The sequence below is a fragment of the Cheilinus undulatus genome, linkage group 12 (genome assembly GCF_018320785.1).
Source record: "Cheilinus undulatus linkage group 12, ASM1832078v1, whole genome shotgun sequence".
Classification (NCBI taxonomy): domain Eukaryota; kingdom Metazoa; phylum Chordata; class Actinopteri; order Labriformes; family Labridae; genus Cheilinus; species Cheilinus undulatus.
In genome coordinates this window covers 5,167,291-5,179,317 of record NC_054876.1, presented here as the reverse complement: position 1 = coordinate 5,179,317, position 12,027 = coordinate 5,167,291, and positions in this window count along the sequence as shown.

Sequence of the window (12,027 nt, the reverse complement as noted above, 5' to 3'; positions counted from 1 at the left end):
AAAGCAAAACAGTGAAAACAATAAAAACGTATTAACCAAACTTTCCAAACATCCCTGTTTTAGTTGGTTTCTTATTGTTTAAATCATTTTATGTGTACTGTATGTGTTCAGGTGTGTGTTGGTTGTTGAAACTGTGGATTGCTGTCATTCTTGGTCAGGTCTCCATTGAGAAGAGATCTCTGATCTCAGTGGGAGGAACCTGGATAAATAAAGGTTAAATAAAGCAAAGTTACAAATTTTTCTCATCATGGGTTTTAGGTTCAGGTTACAGTTGACTGCCTTCACCAGGCCACAGGTGGGTTTTGAATGAACATGGCTTTCAATGGTGAAGCAGTATGCTTTTAATACAGTAATGATTAAAATTTAAATTTTTCCTCGTTTCAGGAAACTCTGACAGAAAAACCGTAAGCATCCTTTGTGCAGTGGATGAGGGGAAGCACTTTTCTCTCCTTATCGAAAATGGGGACATGCTAACTGTGATGTAAAGTAAAGGTACTATTTCACGGTGTAATATAAACAGCGTAAGGATACATTAGTGATGTGAACACAGGAAGTGACGTCACCGGATTGGACTTGTTGTTGTTCTACTGTGCTCCATGAGCAGTTGACCCAAATGAGGGGGCCAGTGTTTAGTGATTGAAGGGAAGGGGGGACTGCATTATTTGTTTTTGTTATTTCAAATGAGTTCACTAGTTCTTGTGTTTCCTTATTATTAATTGCAGAAATGTTTCAATAATTTAGTTTAAAAAATTTAAGTTTCCAAAAAGTTAAAGTAATTTTAAGAATTTCTTAAATTCTCTGATCAGTTAATTGTTTGATTGACCTAAAAATCAATAAATCTGTCTGTTAATATGTCTACTTGAATGGATCCTGAAACTGTGACCACAAGACACGTAGCAAAGTTGTACAAGAGGCCAAAACTGATGAGGAGGAGAAAGTCATTCAGTGGGGTTTCCCACAGGCCAGGGACCCACATCCCAGATTGAAGAAAAAAGAAAAATAGGAATGTAATCATCACAGATGGAAAACTCATCAAAATAGTTGTTCTTTACAAAGGACATAAGGCAAAAATAGAAGAAGGTGGCAGCTATGTTATCAGAGGATATGGGTGAAGAGGAGAAACCCCTCCCTTTAAAATCATGATTGAGAAGGGGACTCAATTCTTCATGAGTGCACCACTCAAAATTGAGGAAAACCTCAAGCTGGAGGCCAAGAAAGTACTAAAACCCCAAAGTGAAAACACCATGATTCAAGATGTAAAAAGCAAAACAGGCCTTCTGACTGTCTGGGGCAGGGTGATGGATGTAAGTTGATTAACATGATAATAGTTAATGTAATGTTTTTTTAAAAATTGTACATTTTGTTAGCAATATAAAAGAACAGAATTTACTAGATGCATTATAACACAATTTATGAGTTTTAGGCCTCAGTAATCAAAAAAGTGACTGTCAACAAGGAGCCAGTGCTTTTGAAGACAGTTGTAATCCAACAAGTAAGATCTATCTATCTATCTATCTATCTATCTATCTATCTATCTATCTGTGCCTGCCCATCTGTCAGTCCGTCTATCTATAATGTCTGACTATAATGCTATTTGTTGGTACATATGTCTGTCTATGTCTATCAATCTAATCTATTTACATTTATTCTTCTGTCTGTCTGTCTTAACCTATCGATCTAATCTATCAATATTTATCTGTCTGCTTATCTTTCTCTCCATCTGTCTGTCTGTCTTTTTACCTTTCTTATAAAATCAATATGTAAAATAGTCCGTCTTTAATGATTTTCTTTCCCTTTTTTATAAGGACAAGTCATCAGTTACCCTCAACTTGTGGTGGGAGGCCACCTTTTTCCCAACCACGGTGGGGGAGTACATCTCATACACCCATCTCAAGGGGTCCTGCACCAAAAAAAGACCCAGGCATTTGGGGATACCTTGGATGCTGACATCGAAACTGTCTGTGAATGGTGAGGGTGTGGAAGAAGGTTTGGCGTTCCCAGTATCTGAGCATGAGGATGAAAGTCAGTCTTTCGGTCCTTGACCCTCCGGGTCTTACTATATTCTTGTGAGGCCTGCACATTGACTGATGGCCAGAGGCACCAACTGGACTCCTTTGTGACGACTTCTTTCCGTGCATTTTTCAGTATCACTGGCAAGACTGTGTCTAGTGCTGACGTGCTCAGGAGAGAAGTGATGGGAAGGATCGCTGGGTCAGCTGCATAATTCGGGATATTGGTGGCGCCTGGTGTTCTTTCCCAAGCCTGATCCAGCTCACCATATGGTGGGTGCCCAGGACCTGGTGGGCTGGTCTAGATGCTGGTGTCTAGACCAGCCCACCAGTGATTGTGTGCGGTGTCAAGGGAGCATCTGGGACTAATCTTCCTGGCGGTAACTTCCCTTGTTCTAGCTGCGTGCAATGTAATGCTATGTTGAGGGGAGGCTTTTTTTGTCACCCACATTTAGGTAAAAGTTTCCAGTAAAAACCAGAATAACATGCAGAACTAAATTTGTAGTCTATCTTTTGAAATGCCCTAGTGGTTTATGTTATGTTGGAAAAACAGCCAGAGAACTTAAAATTCGCATATCTGAGCATAAAAGCTCCATTAGAAATAAGGACGATAAATCGTCAGTCAATTAGATGGGACATGAAGTGTGCACTTAGAGATTTTAAGGTATTGAAGAAGTCAAAATCCCTAGGAGAGGGGGGCTTTCTGGATACGTACTCTGCAAACAGAGCATCCAAAAGGTCTAAATGAGGAGCTCCTACTAGGATGTTATTTGTAATAGTTGTTGTAATTTTGTGCTCTTTGCACTTGTATACCTTCTGCACTTTTGATATTGTTCGTATAGCGCAACCAGGCTTACTGCTCAAGGACACCAGCTTTTCTGGTGTCCTTGAGGTTACTAATTTGTGGGGATGCTAAGCATCCACATTATTGATATTTACAAATTAATGTCTGTGTGCTTATTGACAGGAGACTTCTCTTAGGTAATAATACAGGCCTAGCAACTATGATTGATAACTTAAATAATTGTATTAGTTTATTTCTCCTATTGATATATCTTAATTATCATTTTTTTAATTAATTTTTTTTTAGTTACTTTGGATTACCTTTATGTATCCTTGTTTTTTTGTTTATTCTTTGTTTAACATGATGGGCATTATTATTCTGTAGTTGTAAGGCTTTCGAAGTCCATGAGACGTCTACCTGTGGAAGTGGAATTTTATTTTATTTTGAAAAAAACTATGAGATATTTCAACTCAGTTGAATTGATCTATTCATTGAGTGACACTGCTAGTTTCATCGCATTACATGTTTGTGAACAGACTATCTGTTGAATGACTCTCCAGTATAGGAAGATGCTAGAAATGAATTATCTTGTTCTGAAAAACATTAGGAGCCTTCTTATCCTATCTAACATTTTTTGGCCACTAGATGGAGCTATCTGTATTCAAGACTTACAATAGCTGTGTTTCAGTCACATGATTATGAAGACACGTGAAGAGGGCGTGGTTTCAGATGGAAGGCAGGAAGTAAAAATGGAGAACATGTCTATGGAGGAAACTGTTGCTGAGAGTCCGTATTGTACTGATTTAGATCCAGTTTCAAGATGGAGATACAAGCAATCAATTAACAAATATGTTGGGCGTGACAGAACCTAAAGACTTGCCGACAGTCGAGGCTGTTGATATCACAAACTATCTGGTCCTTCAGACATCCTACTACACCAAACAGCAGATGAAAGCCTATAAAAGTATGTAGGCATATAACTTTTTTGTCAGCAGGTGGGTCCACAACCTCGGTACCAAACGGCTCCACGATAATTATCGTTTGGTCTTCGCCAGGGTGAGTGTTTTGTCTTACATTGTTTTATGTGTTAGGATGCTAGCAGCTAGCAGTAGCGGCTATATTGTAAACAAACATGCAACACATCTTAACGGCGATGTTAGCCTGACAGTCAAGAATACAAGGAGGTTAATTTGTCACATACATAGAAATACTACTGTATGACATGTAGTGAAATAGCATTTGGGTGTTCACCCAAAGCACGAGGGCAGCCTAGAAAGTCCCAGTGAAGTTCATATTAGACTACCAGTAACTTAATAATCATTACTAAGTAACTTAGGATTTCAGGACAACCTAATGCTACATAAACACAGCCACAAAAACCAAGTTAGCTAGCAAACATACCTCTGACGAAGTGGTTGCTGCAGACTTGGACATTAGCAGACTTGACTCCTCCCGACCGCAGACGTATGTTTAAAATCCACTTTTTATGGCATTGTTCTGTGAGCTTTTTGCATTTCTCACCTTTGTGAATGACAATTTTCGGCACCCTAGAAAGACCCTTCTCCTTTTCTCGGTTAGAACAGTTGGAGCAGCCGTAAACGACACAAAACATGGGCAATTAGATTTTTTTCAGATGACAGATTCTCAAGCTACTTCCCTTCCTGCCCTCCATCTGAATTTCATGCTCTCGCGATACAGCAATGTGATGTCACGTGAAAGCAAGCTATTAACTGGAGCTTCTTTTCTAGGATAACTGTGGCTCTTTCCTTGGATCATTTTCTGTTACATTGTTTTCAATATTTTGTCATTTCAAATACCCAATTTTGCAATTTAAAGCGGACATCTTTGACTAGAGAGTCGTGTCCAGGGTCCTTTAAGTACTTATAATAATGGATGTTGTTCATTTTGTAATTGTTGTTGTGGTTTATTGAAAATACACATCTATATTGATATCTATATTGGTTTTTGTACAAGGTATTACTGTGTGGTAGAGCCCCTACCAGGGAGCCAAAAAAGTTTTATTTTGAAGGTTGTACCTGTGATGCTTGGTATGCTTCCTGTATTTAGGGTGATCTTCCACGTAGTGTCTCACAACGCTGAAGAAGACCACGAGTCAAAATATGTCCATTGTGATTTGAATAAAAACTACCTAAAAGGACATTTTTGAGTGCTGACACCTCTTTTTCTAGTTTTTCTGGCATCTGGGACAATACCTAGAGAGATGGGGCATGGGCTGGGAGCAGGCCTTGAGGATGGCCATCAGGAGGCCAAAGCAGTACAAGACCAAGGTTGACATAGCAAAGTGTCAAACTGGCATATTCTCCCATGCCTGACTTGACCTGACCTAATGACCTAATGCGATTTCGGACAATATTTGTTAAGATAAATGTGTCAAATCCCTTCTACATTAAATGTGGTGGTGTTGAAAAGATGTCCTGGCTACACATAATATTCTACAAATTTAAGAACACATCTCTGTTTGGCACAGATTCTCACAAAATCCCACCCAGATCACTGTAATGTTTTTTTTTTATGAAAATGAGAATAATTGTGTTATAATTCTCACTCCCTACAATATTGCAAACTAATCTGTTCTTGTAGTCACACTGTAAATCTTAGATATTTTTTCAAAATAGTTTAGCCCTAATGAATATTGACACTGTTTGTTCATAAACCCACTAATTACCCAAGAATTTGCATTTTATGTCTTGTGTCTTTTCTCCCATCAGCATCGAGGAACCAAGTAAATGTAAATGAGCAGCTCTGGGAGCCTGCGTCATTTGAAATGGTCAGTTGTGGACAGGTGCATAGTAAGTAAGGACAACATAAAAAACATGAGTGAGTCCACATCCAGAGTTTGTTTAGATTTACAGTAATTACATGACTGTGTGTACTGCACTGGTAGAAACAGTTTTTACTTTTTCTGAGATGTTCCTGCAGATAACAGATAACCTTTCATGGTAAGACCCAGTTACCATTACTGAGTACCATGGATTGGTCTTCACAAGAGGCTCTAATGTGGTCTTAATGGTCTTTAACATAGAACACTGCAAAATCCATAATTGTTATGACATTTTTTATTAAATTCAGCACCTGTGCTTTTAGTATTCTATTAAAAAAATTATTTTCCAACAGAATATTTGAAAATGGAATGTGATTTGTTTCAGTTGCCATTTCTCATCTTCTCAGCGTTTTCCCAGAGGTGGTACTTCATAATGGCGACTATGCTATTTTGACCGTCCCTGGTGTGTTCCAATTTCAGAGCACTTCCAAAGAAAAGCTCACTTTATGTGGCTTGACAATACGTCTAAAGAATGAGATTTTGGGCTTATATACTGTACTTTTTTTACTTAAATTATTAAATTTTGTGTTACAAATTGGAGTAAATTCAGCAGAACATACCAGGCAGATTTTTTTATATAATACACTGCCTAGCCAAAAAAAAAGTCGCCACCAAAAAAGGTCACACACTGTAATATTTCATTGGACCGCCTTTAGCTTTGATTACAGCACGCATTCGCTGTGGCATTGTTTCAATAAGCTTCTGCAATGTTACAAGATTTATTTCCATCCAGTGTTGCATTAATTTTAATAATGATGATGGGAGAGTCTGACCACTGCGCAAAGCCTTCTCCAGCACATCCCAAAGATTCTCAATTGGGTTAAGGTCTGGACTCTGTGGTGGCCAATCCATGTGTGAAAATGATGTCTCATGCTCCCTGAACCACTCTTTCACAATTTGAGTCCGATGAATCCTGGCATTGTCATCTTGGAATATGCCCGTGCCATTAGGGAAGAAAAAATCCATTGTTTAAGAAATGAGAAGTTACTCATTGCATCAGCTGGGGTTAAATAACTTGTTGCCAGCTGAAAGATAATTGCCCATGCAGTAATTATCCAATAGGAGGCTCGTACATATTTGCTTAGTTAAATCCAGGTGGTGACTTTTTTTTTGGCCAGGCAGTGTATATATTCACTGGATGCATGCAGAAGCTGCAGCATGACCTTTATAAACTACCATACCAGGCATGCAATTTTTTTCATTCAAGAAACTTCTTAAACTTTCTGCAGCATGTACGGACACAGAAGGAGGACAAAATTAGAGGATCCCATAAATAGAATATGATAAGAATAGAATAGCACTATATATAAATACTTAACCTACTTAACCAAATAAAAAGAAAAAAAAAGGCCTAATTTGCAATTGTCTTTTTTATTTACCTTGACATGTTTCGACTGTCATCCACAGTTTTTCTCACTTCACTGCTGTGACTAGTCCTTGGGTCAATCCGTATAGTCAAAAAACTGACTTCCTAAGTCCTTTCCTATCCACTTTTCCTAACCTCAGTGAAAAACGTCACATTTCAAGGAAAGGTGGGCGTACGAGGATAGGAGAGCCGAGCTGTAGTGATTAGAAATTCTGACTTCACTTTTCCCAGGTGAATGTTACGGACGTGACGTGTGTCATTTGTGTAAGAACTACAATTTATCATTCATTGACTAAAAAATTCACATCTATCAATCTGCATATTCTGCATGTGGTAAGGTGCAGAGATGAATACAGTGGTGATAAATATAAGCTCATTAAGATTTTTATATCCTCTCTCTTCAGGACGAGGCGGTTTGAAAAACTGACTTATTGACTGATTTTATCAGGGAAGTGGGAAATGGAACCCACCTGCAGACCCGGGTTTCTTAAAGTTACCCAACAAAAATAAGCACTAAAATCTCAAATGATTAATTGGAAGAGGGGGAAAAACAAAACAAAAGCTCCTTTCTTATTAATTGATAAAAAGGGCGAACTGTATCACCGCTGCCTTGCAGCTGACTAGAAACTTAACTCAAAGGAGACAGAGAAGACTTTATGTTTAAAGAACTAAACATCCACCAGGCTAATGTTATAAGACAAACTAAAAGGCTGGGTAATGGCTTCCAGCAGAAACAAAGGCAGTTTTCCAATGACTGCTAGGTTCACTCACACAAAAACATAGGAAGATCCCTAAAATGCTTAAAATACTCTAATGCTCATAGTTAACACTAAAGAACCCCAGAAAACCCAAAGAAATGCTCTCCTTATCTCTTACAGTGAGATAACGAGTCAGTACTGAGAGCTGAAACCCAGGAGTATATGTAAGCTTGCCACACCTGGCCACAATCAGGAGCAATCAGCACACAGCTCACACACACCTGGCACTTCACTGATTGATCACCTCAGTGAGTGCCCAGTGTGATCTCCCTTACAGATTAACCCCTAAAATACACCAGATACATGTTCGGTCCATCTCTGCACTTATTTATAAAGTGTTACTGACACATAGTAGACACAGTAAAATCTATATGAAAAGACAAGATAGAGACAAATCAAGTTCATCCTGCTCCTGCAGTTCAGAACAATAGCTTCATGTGTGTTTATTATGTTTTATCGCACTTCAGTAATTTTTTCTCACACGACCAGGTGTGATTCTGTAAGTACCGCAAAACTCCTCAGTCTTGCGAGTCTAGCAGTCCAATATTGCTGCTCCGTGCTGCACTGCAAACGCAGTCAGTAGGAGTTGACGGATGGCAGGGCACACAGTCAAACTGCAGCGCAGCCATGCTGGAGCGGAGATGTATCTGGTGTATTTTAGGGGTTACTGTTCAGATAAAAAATGGAAATGAAATGAAATGAAATAGTTTCTATTAGGGCTGTCACGATATCTGAATTTCACCTTATGATTATCGCGGGCAAAAAATGTCACGATAGCGATATTATCACAATATCAATAAAAATTTAAATAATAATGGGACAATTAATCAAAGTTAACTTTAACTTTACTTATGTTGTGTTCTCTCTTTTGCCAGATGAATTACACTTAAAATACCTGTCTAAGGAGGTACTGAAGCTGCTGTGTCATTGAGAAGGGTCATATTTTAAAAAATTTTGCAGAAATATTAATAGTAAGGTTTTTATTTATTCTGTAGCATGTGCTTTTAAGCTTTTCAAAGTAAAAAAAGCCATCTGATTTTTTTTTTTTTTTTTTTTTTTTTTTTTTTCAGTTTGGCAACAAGAATGAAATTTCCATGTTGTGATCAGCAGGGTCAGTCTGTTTATCAAAATCCAAGAATCAGTTATCAGAGATAACATACTTTCACCAGAGCTAAAGATTTAGGGCTTTTAAGTTAACATTAGGGGCATAGACCCCACAAGCCCCCCCATGGCTCCACCTCTGACTTATAAACTTATGCACCACACAAGATTTACATATCATAATGCCAAAACGTGTTTATAACATAGGGTTATAAACACGTTTACGAAATAATTAATTACAGACATATTTCAAGAGCACCTGCAGCAGTTTTTTAATGAGACATTTCCTGTCAACTCTACTAAAAGAACCGAGTTAGATGGCTGTGTTGGGATCAGATCTGAACTTAAATTTTGCTTGCACTAAAACTGTTTAAGTTAGTAAACAAGGCACAGTCTAATTTCTTTAAATGCACACAGAAGCTTTAACGCTCTTCATAGCGCTGCAGACAGTATAAGTGTCTCCACTGCTCTGATGCGCCTCATGATGCACAGGAAGAGACTGGCACAGAGATACTGAGCCACAATACTGTTATTTGAGGGGAAATCCCTTCTATCCATAAAAATTGGCCTCTTTTCATAAAGCGTTTAATTTACGGACAAGGACAGGGACAGAGAGGGGCAAACAGAGTAAAAAACAAATTCTCAGAGAGAGCTGATGGAGCGCTGCGCTTTTTGGCACTTGCGAACAATGATCAGGAAAATAATCCTACCTACAGCTTAAAAAACAAAGGATGTAGTCTGTAAATATCACCCTGATGTTACTCTTATCAATATAGTCCAGTTAAACTAGTCCAGGCTGTCAGCTGCCGATGTTTTTGGAGCGTTGTAGCTGACGAGGATGTGAGACTTTCCTTTCGTGTTTCATTCAGTGAGAAAACTTGGTTTAAAACAGTGAAAAAACTTAATTTGTTAAGGGCAGTGCTTTAGTGAACGCAATGTTGTAATTTCTTAACCTGAACGCAGCTTCTGTCACTCCATGTTTTATGTGGATGGTCAGACTTCAGGAGGAATTGGACACGCATGTTGTGGGTGCTACATCCTGTCCATTAAGCGCTGTGTGAATGAGGAAATAAAAACTTTTTCTGTAAACTTCTTGCTGGGCTCCCAGTGTGTGTATGCCAAGGGCTCATTTTTAACATGATATTGAAATTTCATTTTTTAATACCACAGTTATTGTCAATACTGGTATACCCCGACAGCCCTAGCTTCTATATGTTGGATGATATAGTTGTCAAGTCTGTAATATACCTCTGTTCATCACTTTTTTTTCCTTCTTTGTTACATGAATTGTAAGTTTGTTTGTTTTTTAATCAGTGCTAGTAACACTACTGTCATATTGACCATTTGTTTTGATGAGCAGTCAACAGGTACATCACTTAAAATAACTGAATAAAGAATTGATGGTGGTTTTTCCTTTTCTCCTCTCATTTAGGACGGTCCAGCATTTCCTAGCTAAAGGAGATAAGAAAGGAAGCAATGAAGCTCCATTCCTTGTCATTTAGAGAATTCAAGCAGCCTTTTAACATTGCTGACACTAAAATAGTTCCTGATGGTTTCACTCAGTTAGGAACCCCCTAAGCAAGCTGTTCTTCCCAGACGTGGTCAGCCTGACCTACCTCAAAGGTCTAACAGGCTGACCATGCCACTAGATGGTCTCTGGAGGGCAGGATGGGTTTGATGATGTTGACCAAAGCTTTTGATTAACTATAAGTTACTGATCCTATACTGTCTACAATGGGGCGGAGTGGAGAGTCCTTTTTCTATATTTTAGTGTTAAATCAATCCGAGGGCTGACACTTGCTGTGGGTACTAAGAAATCACATGCATCCTGTGTTATTTTTGTGGTTAATAGTAAGGGTTTTAAGAGAGGCTTTAAGATTTTTTTTTTCTTTTCTTCTGTGGAATTTTTCTTTAAAGTTTCATATGTGTTACTGTCTCCTACACACGTGGACAAAATTGTTGGTACCCCTCTGTTAATAAAACAAAAACCCACAGTGGTCACAGAAATAACTTGAATCTGACAAAAGTGATAATTAATAAAAAATTCATTGAAAATTAACCAGTGAGAATCAGACATTGCTTCTGAACTGTGGTTCAACAGAATTATTTTAAAAAACAAACTCATGAATCAGGTCTGGACAAAAATGATGGTACCCTTAACTTAATATTTTGTTGCACAACCTTTTGAGGCAATCACTGTAATCAAACGACTTCTGTAACTTTCAGTGAGACTTCTGCACCTCTCAGCAGGTATTTTGGCCCACTCCTCATGAGCAAACTGCTCCAGTTGTCTCAGGTTTGAAGGGTGCCTTCTCCAGACGGCATGTTTCAGCTCCTTCCACAGATGTTCAAAAGGATTTAGATCAGGGCTCATAGAGGGCCACTTCAGAATAGTTCAATGTTTTGCTCTTAGCCATTCTTGGGTGTTTTTGGTTGTGTGTTTTTTTTCGGTCATTATCCTGTTGCAAGACCCATGACCTGCGACTGAGACCAAGCTTTCTGACAATGGGCTGCACATTTCTCTCTAGAATACCTTGATAGTCTTGAGATATCATTGTACCCTGCACAGATTCGACACCCTGTGCCAGATGCAGCAAAGCAGCCCAAGAACATAACAGAGCCTCCTCCATGTTTCACAGTAGGGACAGTGTTCTTTTCTTGGTAGGCTTCATTTTTGTGTCTGTGAACATAGAGCTGATGTGCCAAAAAGTTCCAGTTTTGTCTCATCTGTCCATAGGACATTCTCCCAGAAGCTTTGTGGCCTGTCAACATGCAGTTTGGCAAATTCCAGTCTCGCTTTTTTATGATTTGTTTTCAACAGCGGTGTCCTCCTTGGTTGTCTCCCATGAAGTCCACTTTGGCTCAAACAACAACGGATGGTGCGATCTGACACTGATGTACCTTGACCTTGGAGTTCACCTTTAATGTCTTTGGAGGTTGTTCTGGGCTCTTTTGTTACCATGCGTACTGTCCGTCTCTCTATCAAGTTCTGATAAAACTGGCGCTTTAGCGGCATCCAAGCTAATCTCTTCCGCCATAATTGCACCGGTCTCTTGTTGCTGCTTGTTAACGTCACGAGTGTTTGTTGCGGTGGGATAAACACAGTCGATGTTGACAAATTTACTGACATTTCTGAAAGGAAGCATGAAGATGTTGCATGAAAGCTG